The sequence below is a fragment of the Schistocerca serialis genome, chromosome 2, assembly GCF_023864345.2.
Source record: "Schistocerca serialis cubense isolate TAMUIC-IGC-003099 chromosome 2, iqSchSeri2.2, whole genome shotgun sequence".
In the NCBI taxonomy this organism is placed as follows: domain Eukaryota; kingdom Metazoa; phylum Arthropoda; class Insecta; order Orthoptera; family Acrididae; genus Schistocerca; species Schistocerca serialis.
The window spans coordinates 336,447,160-336,455,548 of NC_064639.1; positions in this window are offsets into that span (position 1 = coordinate 336,447,160).

Sequence of the window (8,389 nt, forward strand, 5' to 3'; positions counted from 1 at the left end):
TTACACACTACTTAACCTAAACTATCCTAAGGACAAACACACACACCCATGCCCGATGGAGGACTCGAATCTCCGCCAGGATCAGCAGCACAGTCCATGAGTGCAGCGCCTGAGACCACTCGGCTTATCCCGCGCGGCTGTACGCGAGATTTCTACACTCCTAAACATCCCCCTAGTTCCACTGTTTCCGATGTGAGAGTGAAGTGGAAACGTGAAGGAACACATACAGCACAAAAGCGTACAGGCCGACTTCGTCTGTTGACTGAAACACACCGCCTACAGTTGAAGAGGGTTGTAATGTGTAATATTCAGACATCTATCCAGACCATCACACAGGAATTCCAAACTGCATCAGGATCCATTGCAAGTACTACAGCAGTTACGCGGGAGGTGAGAAAACTTGGATTTCATGATCGAGCGGCTGCTCATAAGCCACACATTACGCCAGTAAATGCCAAACGACGCCTCGCTTGCTGTCAGGAGCGTAAACATTGTACGATTGAACAGCGGAAAAACCTTGTGTGGAGCGACGAATCACGGTACACGATGTGGCGATCCGATGGCAGGGTGTGGGTATGGCGAATGTTCGATGAACGTCGTCTGCCAGCGTGTGTAGTGCCAACAGTAAAATACGGAGGCGGTGGAGTTATGGTGTGGTCGTGTTTTCCATGGAGGGGGCTTGCACCCCTTGTTGTTTTGCGTGGCACTATCGCAGCACAGGCCTACATTGATGGTTAAGCACCTTCTTGCTTCCCACTGTTGAAGAGCAATTCGGGGATGGGAATTGCATCTTTCAACGCGATCGAGCACCTGTTCATAATGCACGATCTGTGACAGAGTGGTTACACGACAACAACATCCCTGTAATGGATTGGCCTGCAAAGAGTTCTGACCTGAATCCTATAGAACAGCTTTGGCATGTTTTGGAACGCCGACTTAGTGCCTGACCTCACCGACTGACATCGATACCCCTCCACAGTGTAACGCTCAATAAAGACTGGGCTGCCATTCCCCAAGAAACCTTTCATCATCTGATTGAACGTATGCCTGCGAGAGTAGAAGCTGTCTTCAAGGCTGGGTCAACACCATATTGAATTCCAGCAGCATTACTGATGGAGGGCGCCACGAACTTGTAAGTCATTTTCAGCCAGTTGTCCGGATACTTTTGATCACATAGTGTACCTATCCATCACGTCACAATTTTCAGTTCTGAGCTCGTAGCGAGCACCTAAAAAGCCTAGAAGGACTGTGTCTCCCGCCCTACTGAAGGGCTTCTCCTGATTTTATGCAGTCCACATTCTGTAACTGTCATGCCTTTCCTTCTTCGTGACAATATTCGGCCGTATGCTGAAAGCACAACCAAGATCCTGCTGCAGCGTTTTTGATGGGAAGTGCGTGATCACCCAAGATACATCCCGCAATTGGCTCCCATTGATTTTCATCTCTTCGCTCATATGAACCGCTAGCTACAAGAATAGCGTTGTGGGACAGATAGCGAACTGCAGACCAGCGTAAGGAATTGGCGAAAATAACTGGTGGCTTCCTTCTATTACGAGATAAGTTGGATCCACGCCACAGACGCGCAGAACAGTTTAATATAACTATTTAAATTCAAAATGCGAACAACTGGTTATTTTTTCTGTTTCAAATGTAAGTACATAATGGTTTTAAATAAAATTATTGAAATACAGAATGCGAAATCCATATTTTCAAAATACCTTTATTCCAGCCGCTACGGTCGCAGGTTCGAATCCTGCCTCGGGCATGGGTGTGTGTGATGTCCTTAGGTTAGTTAGGTTTAATTAGTTCTAGGCGACTGATGACCTCAGAAGTTAAGTCGCATAGTGCTCAGAGCCATTTGAACCATTTTTTATTCCAGCAAAAACCTATGGTTAGAGATCAACTGATATGACATTTATTTCACTTTTACCTCCAATAATTGTTCAAATATTTTACTTTTCATATTCTGTTTATGTGAGTTCTATTTATGTGGCCTTATTGTTATTCCACCAAAGAAAATAGTCGTCCAACAGGAGAATAAATTGTTAAACAAGTATTATAGTTAAGGAAAAGATTGTTTACTGTTCTATATCTCTTCAAGGAATTTAGCTACTGTCATTGTCTTCTAAATATTGTAGTGTTTCCAGATGTATTGTATTGCTGCCACTGTCACTGGCTTTCGTTGCAAGTTCTTCCCACATTCTTCTCGTTGTCTCTTCTGCACTTCTGAAATAAACAGTTCTGCAAAGTATTCTCTGCTATTCTTTGATACCCATTTTAATTTGAGAAAAGATAAGATACGGATGCTAATATGCCATCCTTTGGTGTTGGTTCCTGTTGTTTATAGAATCTCTCAAAATACATATTAAGACTTTCTTTAATAACTTCTATCAGCACACCACAGTATGTATGTTTGTTCATTTCCAAGTTGAATGGTTTGTTGGTTGGGGGAGGGAACCAAACAGCGGGGTCCTCGGTCCCATCGGGGTAGGGAAGGATGGGGAAGGACGTTGTCCGTGCCCTTTCACAGGAACCATCTCGATATTTGCCTGAAGCGATGTAGGGAAATCACTGGAAACCTAAATCAGGATGGCCGGACGTGGGTGTGAAACGTCGTCCTTCCGAGTGCCATTGGCAAGCTGCTTAGCATTGTTTCCTTTAAAAGCTATTAATGCGAGTTTCCTTAAAGTTTCTTTTAGAGTATCCTTGGCTGTGAGTAGATCTTGAAAATAGCTATAGTATGAATTCTGTCATGGTGGACATGAATAAGTAGGGGATTTCCCAGTAGATTCTAAACATGTTTCATAAGCTTTAGGTGTCCCTGAACATAGGTTCCAAAGTGCTTAACATTTTCACATAGCTGCATCACAAACTTTTGTGTATGAATTGCCTTGAGATCTGGCGTTATACATATCTCTTGAAGCTATTAAATGTAATGTGTGTGACCTCGCTCCTTCCTTCAAATGGTTCAAATGGCTCTGAGCACTATGGGACTTAACACCTGAGGTCATCAGTCCCCTAGAACTTAGAACTACTTAAACCTAACTACCGTAAGGACATGACATACATCCATACCCGAGGCAGGATTCGAACCTGCGACCGCAGCGGTCGCGCGGTTCCAGACTGAAGCACCTAGAGCCGCTCGGCCACTCCGGCCGGCGTTCCTTCCTTCATTCAATTCCCTGGCGTTAAGTACGTTTTACACTAAACGAACAATAATGGTAAACATATATCTTGAACTAAAGTCTTACTGCCTTTTCTAATAATTAGGATCATGGTCATATTCGTGCGCCATCTGTATCCATCATCAGACCACTTTTGTTTAAACAAATGGCTCATTAAACGAATGAAAACTATAAAGTATGAAATAAAAAAATAAAGAAAAGCATTTTGCATTTTACAAATACAAAGATGACTGTTTTCGGTATTCGACTAAAGCAGAACATGTTTTTTGAAAAAAGTATTTCAAATGTGAAATAAAAATAAATATTTCTCATTCTGTGTTTGCATATCAACTACATGTATTTCACATAATTCACATCTCTGGCTTGACAGATGTCAAAGTCGGAGCGGCGACTAAGTAGCGATGTAGCTGAATGTTACAAATAAAGCATTTTTTATTTTCACTATGGTATCCGTTTCGCGACAGATAGGAGGTTGGAAAAAAATAGGCATCCTAAATAAGCCGGAGAATTACATCTGGACCTCTGTAAATAGCTGATCGACGACGTAGCTGCTATATATGGAGAGCTGACATAGCTGTAAACTCGCAGCGAAATTCAAAGAAATTTACCGGATTGCCAGCTGAATCTAAACTTACGTATAAAATATCGAGTCAAAACACTTTTGGCCGTCTAAATTTCCAATTTTATTTTATTTGTGCTACCAGTTTCAGAGTTACATTACGCCACATTCAGGCCCCCTGACCGAGGTGTTGGACGAATCTGATCTCTTGTGTAACGAAATAGGGGCCTACACGTCAGAAAGTGAGACTGAAGATGGCGTAATGTACCGCTGAAATGGTAACATATGTAAAATGAGACTTGAAATGTAGTTGGCTGAGTTTTTATTTGACATTTTATGTAGAACAGCCGAGGTCCCGTAACGATCTTGTATAAAGATTGACTTACAGAGGATGACAAGTATTGAACATATTGAACTGTGTGAAAAGAAACGTAAATTAGTAAGAAACTATGGCATGCACACACTTGATTCAACATGTAGAGATCACTACAGATATTCAGATGCCACTATGGCTACAGTACATTAGGACTTTGTTTTTATAAAACAGATCTGATAATGGTCATTACAGACCCAAACCGTTAATCTGTTAACAAAACGTTTGTGACCATAGACGTAAATTAAAGGAAACTAATTCAGATATAGGTTACGACATGTTCGATATGCCTGCCATCATCGGCAATGATGATGCACAGACGAATAGCGAAGTTCTGCATGCCTTGCTGAGGTGTCGAAACATCGATGTCGTCGATGATCTCCTAAATGGCTGTTTTCAGCTCAGCAGTGGTTTTGGGGTTATTGCTGTACATCTTGTCTTTAACATAGCATGTGTTCAGACCCGGAGAATATGGCGGTCAATCGAGGCCCATGCCAGTGGCCTCTGGGTACCCCAGAGACAGAATGCGGTCCTCAATGTGTTCTTTCATGACATCAAACATTCTCCTGCTTCGATGGGTCGAGCTCCTCTTGCACGAACCATATCTTGTCGAAATCATGGTCACTTTGGATAGTGGGGATGAGATCATCTTCCAAAACCTTCACGTACCGTTCGGTAGTCACCGTGCAGTCAAGGAATATCGTACGGATTATTCCGCGACCGGACAATGCACACCACGTTGAGGATGAAGAGACTTCTTGATTGCGAAATGCAGATCCTCAGCACTCAAATGCGTCAATTTTGCTTATTGACGAACCGTACTAATTCCTATCATGCCCTGCGGCCAACCGTGCAGTTTGAAGCGTTCAGATGTTATGGCGATTTTATTTCGTGTAGTTCAATAATTGTCACCCTGCGTATTTCTTCACGTCCTGAGCGATTTGAGGAGAAACGCCGACATAAATCTTGTGGTGGAAAAGCCAGACGACAAGCACTCCTAAGGAAGGCGTATCTCATGTACTCCCTTAGGTCAAATGGCTCTGAGCGCTATGGGACTTAATTTCTGAGGTCATCAGTCCCCTAGAACTTAGAACTACTTAAACCTAAGGAAATCACACACATCCATGCCCGAGGCAGGATTCGAACCTGCGACCGTAGCGGTCGCGCGGCTCCAGACTGTAGCGCCTAGACCCGCTCGGCCACTCCAGCCGGCCCTTTCGGTCAGTTGTTAGGTGTTATTCACTTCAAATTAGTTATCTTTTTTTAAATGTTACTGACACATTTATCCACTAATTATATAACCATTTATATTAATTGCCCAATAGTCATTTTTGTACCTTTAAAAATGTAAAATTGCTTAACATTACTGATTACATTGCAGACATTGTGTGGTAAGCAGGAGCCGGCCGCCATGGCCGAGCGGTTCTAGGCCATTCAGTCTGGAACCGCGCAACTGCTACGGTCGCAGGTTCGAATCCTGCCTCGGGCACGGATGTGTGTGATGTCCTTAGGTTAGTTAGGTTTAAGTAGTTCTACGTTCTAGGGGACTGATGACCTCCGATGTTAAGTTCCATAGTGCTCAGAGCCATTTGAACCATTTTGCTAAGCAGGGACTATGCCAGCATTCATTTTTCCAGCCATACAGCGGAATGTGTTAGTTTTTAATGTCGGCAGTATTAAGTGTGTAAAGACAACTGAAGATTGTAACTTGACTTAAGGTGTAAATAAACAAAAAGGTCGGCCAAATGGGATCAGTGTGTGTGTGTGTGTGTGTGTGTGTGTGTGTGTGTGTGTGTGTGTGTTTGCTAGGAATATAGATACGAAGAAAACGAACTAGAAGTTACGCAATGAAAGTAAACGTTGCTTAATAGTAAATATGCGATTGGGGAAACGTGACAGCTAAGGGAATCATTATTTTCGAGATTGTAGCTATGGCCGGCGGTATTGTAGTATCGATGAAGATATGGCTGTATCACGCCAATTAAGAACGGGTGTAAACTTGAAACGCTTTTTGGAATAAAACTTTGCAAAAAGTCTCTAGTTGTTACATTTCAAGTAATTTAATCCACAGCCGTAGAGTTGAACTATTACTGTCATACATGATTAATTTCGTCTCACTCCCATTACTGCGCAGCCCGCATTATTAACGACAGAAAGGGTTTTTGGTAGAAAAATCGCTTCCTTTTGCAGCAGTTTCTCTGCCCGCACCTCACTTCCCTTCGACGTGACCCGGAGTTCCCTCGTAGCCACGGTCGCAATGTGTTTTTTATTTCCGACAGTAGAAATGAAACGAATAACCCGAGTAACTGTTCGCGGTTTGGAAGGGCACCGGCTGCCGCGGCCTATGAAGCGGGCTGGCCAGGTGACGGTAAAAGTAGATCGCCAGCTGGGCGGGCATGTGAGCGGCCGCGCCAGACAATGGGGATGGCCGTGTCGGGAGGGACGATCGCTGCGCGCCGGGAGAAAGGCGGAGGCCGCCGCAGCCGCGGCCGCGGCCAGCTAGCTACACAATTGCAGTCGTGCGTGCCTTTCACATACACGGCCGGGCCGGGCCGCGGGGTCATTATGTGAGGCGGATACGCCCGCCGCGCGGCCTTCGCCCCACGCCCTCCGACGGGCGATCCCGGGTCGACGGCGTTTAGCCTGCCGGACGGGGGCGTCGCACCCGCCGAGCGGCGGCAAAGCCGTCGGCTCTGTAGCGGGGATTCTGGACGGCGCACTCAGTGCTGCTGGCGAAAAACAAGTCATTTCCGCTACGAGCATAATGAAACTCCGTGACATGTCCAAAAGAACAGACACCACGCAGAAATGGCTTTGAGCACTATGGGACTTAACATCTGTGGTCATCAGTCCCCTAGAACTTAGAACTACTTAAACCTAACGGTGCCAGACTGAATTGCCTAGAACCGCACGGCCACACCGGCTGGCATCCACGCAGAAACCGCAGCTGCTAGACAATATATGTAAACTGGAGGTGGAGAGGGGAAGAAAGGAAATTAAAAGTTAGGGATCATTGCTGTCAGCTGCATTTGGGCATTACGCAGAATAGGCGACGACCATTGAAATACTTACCGGACCGGGAGCCGAAATCGTGATCTTCCACTTACTAGGCAGATGCGGTAACCACTGCGCCATCTGGGGTACACTGTAAACGCACCTGCACGGACTACCTCAGTACGCGTCACGGCCGATCCACACACTTAAAGAGCGTTACCTATCCGCAGCCCCTGTGCATTTCCTCCATATTCGCTCTGCGTTGTTATCGCACCTGCCTAGTAAGCAGTAGATCCCTGGTTCGAAACCCGGTCCGGTACATACACTACTCACCATTAAAATTGCTACACCAAGAAGAAATGCAGATGATAAACGGGTATTCATTGGAAAAATATATTATACTAGAACTGACATGTGATTACATTTTCACGCAATTTTGGTGCATAGATCCTGAGAAATCAGTACCCATAAAAACCCCATAGATGTTAAGTCCCATAGTGCTCAGAGCCATTTGAACAACCACCTCTGGCCATAATAACGGCCTTGATACGGCTGGGCATTGGGTCAAACAGAGCTTGGATGGCGTGTACAGGTACAGCTGCCCATGCAGCTTCAACACGATACCACAGTTCATCAAGAGTAGTGACTGGCGTATTGTGACGAGCCAGTTGCTCGGCCACCATTGACCAGACGTTTTCAGTTGGTGAGAGAGCTGGAGAATGTGCTGGCCAGGGCAGCAGCCGAACATTTTCTGTATCCAGAAAGGCCCGTACAGGACCTTCATCATGCAGTCGTGCATTATCCTGCTGAAATGTAGGGTTTCGCAGGGATCGAATGTAGGGTAGAGCCACGGGCCGTAACACATCTGAAATGTAACGTCCACTGTTCAAAGTGCCGTCAATGCGAACAAGAGGTGACTTGGACGTGTAACCAATTGCACCCTATACCATCACGCTGGGTGATACGCCAGTACGGTGATGACGAATACACGCTTCCAATGTGCGTTCACCGCGATGTTGCCAAACATGGATGCGACCAGCATGATGCTGTAAACAGAACCTGGATTCATCCGAAAAAAAGACGTTTTGCCATTCGTGCACCCAGGTTCGTCGTTGAGTACACCATCGCAGGCACTCCTGTCTGTGATGCAGCGTTAGGGGTAACCGCAGCCATGGTCTCTGAGCTGATAGTCCATGCTGCTGCAAACGTCGTCGAACTGTTCGTGCAGATGGTTGTTGTATTGCAGACTTACCCATCTGTTGACTCAGGGATCGAGAC